Source organism: Drosophila rhopaloa, unplaced genomic scaffold, assembly GCF_018152115.1.
Source record: "Drosophila rhopaloa isolate 14029-0021.01 unplaced genomic scaffold, ASM1815211v1 contig_3, whole genome shotgun sequence".
Lineage (NCBI taxonomy): Eukaryota > Metazoa > Arthropoda > Insecta > Diptera > Drosophilidae > Drosophila > Drosophila rhopaloa.
The window spans coordinates 3,239,448-3,251,903 of NW_025335123.1; positions in this window are offsets into that span (position 1 = coordinate 3,239,448).

Sequence of the window (12,456 nt, forward strand, 5' to 3'; positions counted from 1 at the left end):
GCAAAAGGCTCTGCGTATGTGCGGGCACATCACTCCGGACTAAATCCACGTTCAGCACACGTGCACACTCTTGACCTTTATATCAATTTAAGCGAGCCCGTAAAACCATAATAAATTATTTGCTTTTGTTTTTCTCTGTGTATGCGTTTGAGTGTCCGTAGAGGAAAACGAAAGTGTCACACACACAATTACATTCATTTGTCGTGTCGTCGTCGTCGTCGTCGTCGTCCTCATCGTTTTTCCTTTTTTCCTTTTTTTCTGCACTGGCAACGAATAAAATGGAGAAAATTCTTCTAATTGTCGCCCAAGTGCACTTTGCCCCATCTCTTTCGCACGCGCGGAGGGGCATGGTATCTTGCCTCTCTTTCTTTTGGACTGGCTGTGACTTGGTCTCTTTATTTTTGTCATTATGCATGCAAGAGCAACAATGACACACGACAAGGGCAGACATTTTTCTTAAACGCCGTCAGAGTAGTGGCAAAATATCCTCTTCATTTTTACCACCCCCCACCCACACTTTCTCCACCCCCCCCCCCCCCTACTGCCACCCCCTCCTTGTGTCTGCACGTTTGCAATTTGGACACACAACTTTTTCACGTTACGTGTTTCATTTGCTTCGCCACGCCCACTTTTCGGTGACAACGCCTTAATGAACACCACAACCCCCCCACCTTTGTGAAGACTCCCCCGTCTGGCAATTTGCATATATATCCATATATATATATCGGAATATACATCCATATCGCTGTTGAACTTCTCTTAACTTTCGCCCAAGTTCTGTTTGCACTTTTCATTTGCCTCGCCTGCCACTTGTCATTTGCATTTTAACAATTTTAACGCTTCTGATCGAAAACTGATAGGGGGCGTGAGCAAATTGCATTGATTACTGCTGGGTGGGGTCACCAGGGTGACCTCGACAAGTGACCGAAAAGCATTCGCTTGAGACAGAGCAAAAAAAAATGCTAAGAAATCACAATTATTCTTTACTGTATACTCTCATGAAGTTGCAAGAAATTATAATGGAAATTTAAATCTCTGGAATATAATAAATATGCAATAAAAAGAGCAATTTTTAAAATAAAAAAATAAAATTTAACTAAAATTCAATTCAATTCCTACACATATAAAGATAATTTAGTAAATAAATATAATCATAAAAAACAATGACACTTAATTTAAACACTTAAAGATAATATTTTGGATAGCCTTAAACTGCGTCTAAGAATCCGAGCAATCTAATGACTTTTCCTGGCCGCATTTTCCCCCTCCCCAACTGGCAAGTCAGGTGGGAGTTTCTCCGGCATTTCCCACAGCTTTTCACCACCAGCTTTTCCCAACAGCATTTTCCCCCAGGATCAACCGTCCTCGAATCGATGGACCTCGATGAGCATATGGCCGCCACGCCCCCTCTTCCATGTGCAAGTGCATCGGTTGCAGTTTGAAATTTGAGTAAAATAAATGAAGCTGCATTTGCCAGCACGTCGCAATTGATGAGCAGCAGCAGCAGCAGCAGCAGCAGTGGTGGTGCAGTCAAGTGTTCACTGTACCGCCTGCTTTTTGCTGCCGCAGCGACACTCGTAAGTAATTCAAGTGAAACCCACATTAAGCTTACTTTGCTAATTGCAAGCGACACGTCGCCAATGTCGCAACCCCTTTTGGGGGAAAACCCCCTGGAAAAACCACCCACCTCCCCCCTCGACCAACGCCTTATCTACATAAACGTGACATGGAGAAGGGGGGGGCGTGAAGGCGAAGAAGAGAGCATCCTCCGGAGCAGGCCAATCATTTTAATTAATTTGTCAGAGTGTTGGTAACACACAAAAATTTATTATACTCCAACGACGCGACATCGCCTCGGCAGCCCCCGTTTTCCCACCGCCCCCGCATTTCCCCCGGAAAACTGCAGCAAATTAAGCTTCTCGCATGTGTGTTTGTACGGCTGTGCTAGTGTGTGTGTGTGGATGTATGTGTGTGTGTGTGTGGGGCTCGGAAATCAGTGTAAACGCGCCGTGGGAACAAAACTTTTGATTGCGAAAACCAAGAAAATCAATCCCAACCAACCCAGAAAACTAAGGCCAACCTAAACCAATTCTCTGCGGCATTATGACGAAATCTTGGGTGTGGTTCGTGAAAAACTATTCAACATTGGTTTCCCCCGTCCAAGGATAACACCAACTTCAAGAAACAAAACAGACATCTTTAAAAATCTTTGAAGAAACATTGGATACCATAATGAATTTTAATTAAGTCTAAGTTTGTATAAAAATTATAGCTAAATATTACGTAAAATAAATAATATTTGGACAAAATAATCAAAACAACACAACATTTCCAATTCCACATACAATTTTAAGAAAAATTGTTAACTTTTCCAAAAAACCTATTTATGACGCTATCGTAATAATTGGAAACCAAAGTCACAACAATTATATTTAAATCTTAAAATTTATATTTAAGCTTTAACTTTTAAAGTAATTCTCCTCTTGGGTTTCTAATATAAACACTTCTTAATAAAAAAGAAAACCAGCTTTGGTAATCAACCCCTGTAGAATAAAATGTTCAATTGACATTTAAAACAATTCTATTAAATTTTACTACATTTCTTAATGCTTCTTAATAAAACCAGAAACAACAATTTTAATTTTAAATTGACAAAAACTACCTTTTAAAAACCCATTTTTGCAGATTTTTACTTATATTATATAAAGTTATTTATAAACGAAATATTTATACGAAATGAATTTATTTTTACAAGCAACAATATGTAATCTCTACATGACTTCCATATAGATTTTTCAATCGTTCTTATGCCATATAGAAGATATAGTCGTCTGATAAAGTTGGATAAGATACACACTTTCATTATAGGTCAATTATTGAAATTTAAAGAGTTTGTTTTTAAAAACTTTAAAGTTGGCAGTTTCAATTTTAAGCATCACAAAATAAATACTTCAAGCTAAAACATTTGATGCAAAAAGATGCCGTGAATGCAAACTATTCTTAATGTATATTGATTTTTTGAATTTTTAAAGTAAGTTATTTTAGTTCAAAGCTAAAGCCTTACGTTTAGAAAAGACTGATTGAGCAGCTTATCTTAGAACACTTATGATAACATTTTTGTAATTGAAAATAACGGCCTTTGTAGGTTTCCGTACAAATAAGCCATTGAAAATGCCAATTGTGCTGCATACCTTTGGGATGTTGGAAGGGTTAGACTTGATTTCCGTCGCAAACCTTAGCCCATTCCTTGATTTGGCCATATCGATGGAATTAGCCAACACTTGAAAAGAAAAGCATGACCAAGAAACTAACCAACACTATGGAATAAAGTTACTATCTTAGCGTGTGACAGCTGTCAAAAAAGAAGTGCAATTCCGATTTTAATTGTCAGTGCAGAAAGTACAAATGGAGAACCAAGTGATTCTGCTGAACAGCTGGCACACCTCGAAGTCCACGATAACGCTGAAGGACTTCCGCGAGCTGGGCATCCGCGATGGCCACAAGTACGTGCCCAAGGCCCACGAGATCCAGCCGCCGTACCAAATGGACTTCCGCCTGCCCAGGTCGACCCTCTCGGTGGTGACCGACACCCAGCTCTACGAGAAGTACCACAACGTGCGGTTCGTGGACGACGGCGTGGATCTGGACCAGTATCTGAATCAGGACCAGGATGCGGACGATGAGGAGGCTGAGAAGGCCTACCGAATGCTGTATTCTGGGGAGGACCGCGATAAGGACCCGCGGGTACTAGATCGCCAATATTTACCAGAAATCCGCTGCGAGGCATACAATGCACTGGAGCCTCAGGTTTCAGTGGAAGTTGACGACAATCAGGATAGTCTCCCGAATTACTTCACAGACATTCCCATCGAGGAGCACAACTTACTGGAACCTCCAATTTCAATGGAAGTTGCCGACTTTGAGGATAATGTTCTCAATGAATTTTTGTACTTTCATGGCAGGGATGACAATCAAACCATAGTAAAAGGTAATAACATCTCCAAACATTTGTCAGACATATTTAATGAAGAGTATATCCCACTAGAACCCGAAAGTTTAATGGCAGTTAGTGACATTGACGATAATATGCCCAAGGATGTGGTAGCGGTTTGTGATCCACAGGAGGCTCAAACTGGCGATGAGGATGGCATCACGACCTATTTCTCAGAACCACCCAACGATGAGTATTTCCCAATAGAAGCACAATTTTCAATGGAACTCACTGACTTTGAGGACAGTATTCCCAAGTTTGTGTTGAAATACACTCCACTGGAAGCTGAAACTTTGAACATAGATACTATCGATAAGGAAGGCATCCCCACGGGTTTTTTGGAGATCTCAACCGAGGATCCTAAAATTCCAAAGGATGTTTCTAGCGAGGAGGCCAACAACAATATCTATGGATCCCAGTGGGGATTTTAATTAATTTATTAGACTCCTTTGAGAAATGTATTCCATTTAATTGATTGAATCAATTATAATGGTTAGTCAAATGAAGAAATATCAGTTTTATAATAAATGAAATCCTTTGGAAACTTTTTGGCTATGAGAAGGGTAATAAATACGTTTTTAAATGGCAAAAAAAGGAGTATATGAGTATTTTTCACTGATAATAAAAGATTTCGTTCTATTTAATCCTGCACTGAAATTTAAGGAGTAGCCCCAATCAAGTCGGAAAATGGGGAAAACTCAGCAATGGGATATTTCAAATGGGAAATGGGAAATGGAAACGGTGAGGGTTGCTTGTCACGCTGCTGCACTTTGAAGATTTGCAGCTGGCTGTTGCATTGCCGGGCCAAAAAGTGGGAGAAATGAAATGAAATGAATTGCCCTGAGTGCTGGCGGCTGTTTAATTTAAGTGTTTAGCCCGGATTTTAGTACCGCCCACCTGCAATTGCACGCCATTAGCAGAAGTAATAGGCGAGGCGACCCAAAGTGCACTCGAGGTGCTTTCTTACCACAGGTATTCCAGGTATCTCCATCCCGTCCCCCTTCAGTCACCCAACCACATGAGTAATTGCATAACACACAACTAATCCCCGGTGGATACATATCGCATCTGTAATGGCTCTGATTCATCGACTTTGACTTGAGCACGTGTGACTTTCGTAATCCCTCCACAAAGCCTGCGGCGCCTATCGATGCAAATTGTGTTTTATAGCCAATTGAACTTACGGCCTGTTAATTGCCGCAGCATTATCGAGATGTGGATGTGAGCGGGGTATTCCGGGGATCCCCGGGATTAGCAGGCACCAAAAATGGGAATCTATTTGACGGACAAGTAGTAAGCTCTTTGAGTGCTCATTATTATTATTAACATATTTGCGAAATTTGTGTTAAGCCAATGGCACTTTGTCAGCCAATTTCGGTTTATCTTTCGACCACTTTGAATAACTATCAACACTTGTTCCCTATGCGAATTAGGAAATGTAATGGCAAAATAAGGGAATTAAAAAAAGAAAATAATAATTAGGAAAATAAAAATCGGGATATAAATAGTCTGAAATCTTAAAATATAATTAGGAAAACAAAATAAATAGGAGATTAGGAAGTTAATAAAATAAATCGCAAATATATTTACAGCAAATTCACAATTATTAAACTAGGCAATACAAATTTAAAAATTATAGAAAAGAAATCATTAAAATTTAAGAGTGGTTAGTAGTCAGTAATATTCGAAGGTACAATATAAAAAATGTATTTAAAGGATATGTTCTATATTCCAGAATACAATATTTTGGAGATTATAATTAAGAAATTAAATCTTTTCAAATAGGTATTTATCTCAGTGCCGAAACCTTTTCAAAATCTTGTAGCGAAAATCCTTTAGCCAAGTACAAAAATTAGGCTTTTAATATTTTTGTTTTTTATTTTTCTTTTCTGAATTTTAAGGATACACATTTTTTTGGTTTTACTTCACTACCTCCTTACCTTCTTCGGGAGAAATAAGCATTTACCTCTTTGCCTCGAATAAAAAATATATATCACTTTGAATACATACTCTATTAAGAATTCCATTATGGATAACTACAATAAATAAAGCTAATACACATTTTGCAGGTATTTATATTGTTTTAAAACAACATCAATACGTATTTTAAGTTCCTTACGTTTTCCATAACCTCCTGACCTACGCAACATATTCAGCAGCTGCAACATGCTGCGCAGCCACAGGCTCTTGGCAACATGCTGCGCATCCAACAGCACGTGGCAACATGTTGCTCTGCAAAGCAGACTCAGCGGAGAAGGGAATTTATTTGTACCCTGCACAGGGGAAGGGGAGTGGGGGGACTCCAGCGGGTTGGGAGCTGCCTAAAAGTATGCAAACAAACTGCGCGAAGACATTTATCTGTGCGCTTGTGTGTGTGTGTGCTGCGTATGAATTGCAAATGCAAATGAAAATGCTTGAAAATTATATATCATTTTCACGGAACTCACAAAAGGGCGTGGCAAATAACTGTGAATGGGGGTAGGGGTGTAGGGGGGAAGGGGGTCCTGCCACATGCGTGCCTTTGCAAATCACGTCGTAATATTTACAAATGGTTTCTTGTAATTAAATTAACACAAAACGTGACATTGTCACTGTAGCAGATTTTTAAGCGACACACACACTTGTAAATTAGATGCACACCCCCGCACACACACACACACACACACACACTACCCACACTAGCACACTCACTAATATATACAAATCAAGGCACAAGGATAAAAGTCCCCAAAGCATTAAGCACCAGGACATCTGAAGTTGGGCGTCTAAATTGTAACCTTCCTGTTCTGTCCCTACTTCACTTAACGGTACTCCTTGAATTTCCACCGAGTTTTCCACCCACTTTCCTTTTGCCAGCCCCCCTTTTCTTACTCATTGTCTCGAAATGAAATTTAAAACATAAATGAGCAAAAGTGCGTGCCTGTTCCTCGCCGGCTGTCTATTTGTGCGTCATTTGGGAAAAGCCAAGATGGGCGGCGGGAAAACTGGGAGTGGGGGGGTTGTGTGGGTGGGAAACTGGGTGGCATGTCTGCGCATCAGCGGCCTTCCAAAGATTAGGAATGTAATTTACAATTTACAACATGCTCGCAAATAAATGTCGACTTCTTTTATACAGGCACTTATGCCGAAACGGGTCCCCAGCCTACCCCCTTTTTCCACCACCCCCTAACCCCTGCCCCTGCCCCCAAGGAGCCGCCCCCCCATCCCTACCCCTCACACCTGACGACTACTCACGTACGAAACTCGACTGGGCTTGTGCCACAAAACGATACAATATGTGTATCAAAACACACGACCACATGGCGGATAAGTGATGGCGACGACGGGGCGGCGGAAAAGCGGGAAAAGCAGGAAAAGCGGGAAAAGCTCGAGGGCTTGCTTGGAGAATGGGCGGCCGCTTCTTGGGTAATTCTCGACGGCGCTGCTGAGGAGCGGAAAGATTGACAGTTGTTGGCACTGAAATGCGCACACAAACAACACAAAAGGCAGCAGCAACAAAAGTTGCCACTGAATAAAGCAAACGAAAATAAAAACCGAGACGCATTCGAATAAAGAACAGGGTGCTTAGACTCCATTAATATTACACTGCTTTCGACATGGTATTATATCTTAGAATAACACTTTATTCACAACTCAATTGCTCATATCCACAGCAATTTTATTTATTAAATAACACAAACTGCATTAAAACAGACATTTCAACTTGGTAAGACTATGAAAGTCTATTTGAGTGCATAGTTTTAAAATGTAACTCTAGTCCTTTCCAACCCTTTATTATTTAACTTTTATATTTAAATATCAAGGCAGATCATTTCAATAAAAAACTTGTTTCGCCAAAAAAAACATTAACATTTTCTAGATTTAAGTGCCCACTAAACAGATTATATTATACTAAAACCTAGATCACTAGATCTTAAGTTAACCTTTGAATCTTATCATTTTTTAGGACTTTCTATTTAATAGCTAATAGTTTATCAGACTGAATTGGCTTACTCTGCGATAGCTCACCAAATTTTGAAGTCCTTTATAGTTTGCGATGACAAATAAAAAGGTGCAAGTTCTGGGACCTTTACATCACTCCTTTATATTATTCTTGTGAGGGGCTCCCTGTATCGAGGACATCACTCTCACATGTGCGAGTGTGTGGCATAAGAGAAATCTAGAAATTCCTTATCGCACCTCAGCGTGCTGCATTAAGTGGGCCTGTGGCACGGGCACGTCCTCGTCCTGGATGCCCGAGCACCTGGATTCGTCAGTCCCAGTCGCCTCCGCAGGTGGAACAGCAAGTCGGGGGATTGGGGGAGCGGTGCCAGCAAACCGATTAACTACCCGCCCAAAAGTATTTCCACACACCAGCCACCAGGACGATATAAATTCGGGGGGCGGTGGCATTTTCCAAGGAGCGTTGAGAGCGGCAAATGTATCTTGGACGTGCTGAGGCGGTGAGACATCGGGTAATCCGCTCAGCAGCCAGCGAACTATTCGTCCTCGTCCTCGTCCTCATCCACATCCTCATCCTTGTACAATGTGGCCTCGGAATCGGAATAGGAATCGGAATCGAAACAGGAATAGGAATAGGAATAGGAGTAGGAATCGAAATCAAAATCGAAGACGAAGACGAAGCCGGGGCGTAAATCTGATGTCGCTCACAGCTCGCTTAACCGGCAACCGACGATTTTGTTTGGCCGGGTAAATGCAATCACATCGAATCAAATGGAATGACATTACCGTTCAGCCAAGTCCCCATTGAGAGCTATGTCGCGTTTATGGACTTGATTTGAATTCATCGGTGAGCCATTGGTGGCATAACTTAAGCCTTTTGCCAGGAACTCACCTCAGATCTTGACTCATAGACTGCACGTTTATTTATTTAATGTAATCCAATATTAAACTTATTATTACTGACTTCGAAAATGCAGTGAAAATACTACTTATTTTAAAAAAATATACCATTTTGTTACGAAATTTTAACATTTCTATTATTCCAATTACCACATCAGCGTTTTATAAAATTTAAGTTAAAAATGGCTGTTTTGATCAATTTAACAACATGACTACACTCATAGCAAAATTAACCCTAAATTTTAGAAATTCACCATAAAACTTTTTTTTTCCAAATCCAAGAAAAGATTGCTATTTTCAAGGAATTTTTTTGCTCAAAACAAGAAAACTTTTCTTGAATCAAGAAAGTGCCTATAGGTACAAACATTAAGCTTCCAAATATTTATTTTAACAAGTTTCTTTTAGTTTTATGAACTAAAAAATTTCGAAATATTCTTTATTGACTATTAACCCATAGAACGAATGAAATTAAAAACAAGAGAGAACGCTATAGTCGGGTGCCCCGACTATCAGATACCCGTTACTCGGGTAAAGGGAGTGCGAGGGAGATGGAGATAGAAACTTTGATCACGCATAACTTTTTAACGAATGGTCCGATTTGAAAAATTTCTTCTACATTTCGATAGCTATTGATAAACACAATAAAACTGCATTTTTACTTTTCCGAAATATTTAAATTTTTAAAATCGTATATAAGCGATTGTGGGCGTTAAAGGGGCGTGGCACCATTTTGAAACAAACTTGCGCTGCGAAGGAACTTCTAAAATCTACATGCAAAATGCCAATCTTCTAGCTTTTATAGTTTCCGAGATCTCAGCGTTCATACGGACAGACAGACAGACAGACAGACAGACAGACAGACAGACAGACAGACAGACAGACAGACGGACAGACAGACGGACAGACGGACAGACGGACATGGCTAGATCGACTCGGCTAGTGATCCTGATCAAGAATATATATACTTTATAGGGTCGGAAACGCTTCCTTCTAGCTGTTACATACTTTTGCACGAATACAATATACCCTTTTACTCTACGAGTAACGGGTATAAAAAGTTAAATTCTTAATAATTCTCTTAAGTACTTGCCTTGCCATCCAACCTAATCTGTGGTTAAACATAATCTGGAAACTTTTCCATCTTGCCAATTTTCTGAGCAAATTAAAACACTCTTTCAATCTGCCTACTTAATTGCCAGCCGTGAAGTACAATTAAATGCCAATATACCATTTTGCAGTCCTAAGCCTTAAAGTTGCCGGGATGTTCAACAAGTACCCGAAAAACTCATTGAACTGCTCTTGTGGGAGGAGGGAAAATTGCGAGCAGTGTTTGCCAGCGATGTAAGCAAGCCAAATGTTTAGTGACGAACGCCGGGCAAATCGATTGCCAGTAACTTTCGCCACTCCAGTTCAAGAACCTTGTCAAAACTCAAGGAAAACTCGAAAGCTCGAAAACTCGCTCTCACTGCGTCTCTTTCTAGACACCTACGGCCCTCTCTTTCTAGACACCTCCGGCCCTCTCTTTCTGTCCTTGGGTCAGTTGAAAGGAATTAACAAAGCCATGGCCAAAATGAAAGTGAAGTGCATAAATTTTACACCTAATTAAAAAGTAAATGTTCGCTTTATGCAAATCAAGTTGTAACTAAATAAATTACACCCCCCTCCCCCTACCACTCCCCCTTGCCGTCGGCGGGAAATCCGCGGCAGGAATAAACTTGAATCAACCGAAAGATGCAGGATACGCCAGCGAAAAGATGGTGATGATGATGATGGCTCTATAGGGTCCATGGGTTCCATGGGTTCTATAGGGTGGACGGGCAGGCCTTTTGTCTTACTCCATCTATCTTTGCCGGGTCTCCTTTTTCGCGCTCTTCGCTTTCCTTTTCGAGTTGTGAAAGCGAAAATAATGCATAATGCGGCTAATGCCAGGCCCAACGCACATACATACACACAAAAAAAAACATTGACTTAGGTCCTTTATTACAACGTTTATATGTACGCTCTATTCGGTAGGCTGAAACCGCTGTGTAAACGAAAAAGTTATTGTATTTTTTGCAAACTTCGTATAAAGTTGTCCAATGCTAATAAAAAATAAACAAAAAAAAACAGATTTGTGGTTTTAGCTATATGGCCACGCTTTAAAAAAATTTGTTAGAAAAAATCCTGTAAGAGTACAAAAATACCATTAAACATGTAAATAAAATACGCATTTAAGCAAATGATTTCTAATATAAGAAAATATCTATGTTCTTCAATCTTTTTAAGTGGGTTAACACTCACCAATGTATTTATTAGCAAATATTTTAAACGTAGAATTAGTTAAGTGAAGCTATGCTATTTATATGTTATATGTTTCGCAAGTTATTCTAATAAGTACTTTTTAATGCAGATTTTTAAAGATTAGAGATTATAGAAGGGATTTCATAGTTTATGCCACAAAAAATGACTCCAACTCAGAACTAAAATTTACATTTAGATTCTAAAGGGTCAAGTTATTACTCAACATATTTATTCTAATTGCACTAGACTTTTCTCCCTGTGTAACGACAGGGAGCACCCACAGATTGAAAATATGGAAGACGGCTGCGACGGCGTCTAAGCTCGGCAGCGTGTTAATCACACTTAATCTCATTTTTATTTCTGGGTCAGCATCTTTATTTATTTTTTCCCTCCCTGTCGCTGTCTCCCTCTCGCTCCCCCACATCTATTGCTGTCTCATGCAAAACGCGCCAGACGCCGGGCCACGCCCTCTGGAAAAGCGCCGCCTTCGCCATGCCGTAAATATCCTTGACAAATCTTTTTGCCCTTTCGGCGCGCCAGGCGCAAATAAAAAGACATTAATTCGTTGTCGTTGTCGTTGCCGCTGTTTCTGTTGTTTTGTTGTTGCTGCCATCGCCGTTTGTGCACTGAGAAAAATAGCAGTCATATCCAATTCCACAAATTTGAAATTATATCTTAATTTATATACATAGCGGAATTTTATTAAGTATTTGATGGTATATTTTTTATTTAAATCTTTAAGAATTCAAACACTGTTGGAAAAAATATAAAGAAACACATACGATTTTTTTAATTCAATAATATTATGTATTGTGCAATTTTAATATTTTAAAATAAGGGCTTGCATTTTTTATTAGACCATATATTATATATCATATATGTTGTATGTTTATACAAATATTTTTTAATTTAATAATATTTTGTATGGTACTAAAAAAAAAATTAAAATATAATACTCAATTATTATGTATTTCAGGCTATTTTAGTATCTTAAGTTCGTGCTTGCATTTTTGAATACAAATATAAATACACTGATTTTAAATGTATATTTAAAAAACGTTAGATAGACAATTTCTAAAAGTTAATTTTAAAGGTTTTAATTAATTTTAATTTTTACGTAATAAATAAAAACCAAATGCTTATTCAAAATGTAAATTTTATTCTTTGCGGTGCATTGTGTTGCTATTGCCATTGTTGGGTGCGTTTGCCACGCCCCCTTTGGCTCTCGCCCCTCGTTTCACTTCGTGAGCTCCTCTTTTTATGGGCCAGGTAATTTACGTAACGAACCTGACACTTTCTAATTTATGGCATCGGGCGGGGGGCGGCAGTTGGCGGGCTGCATC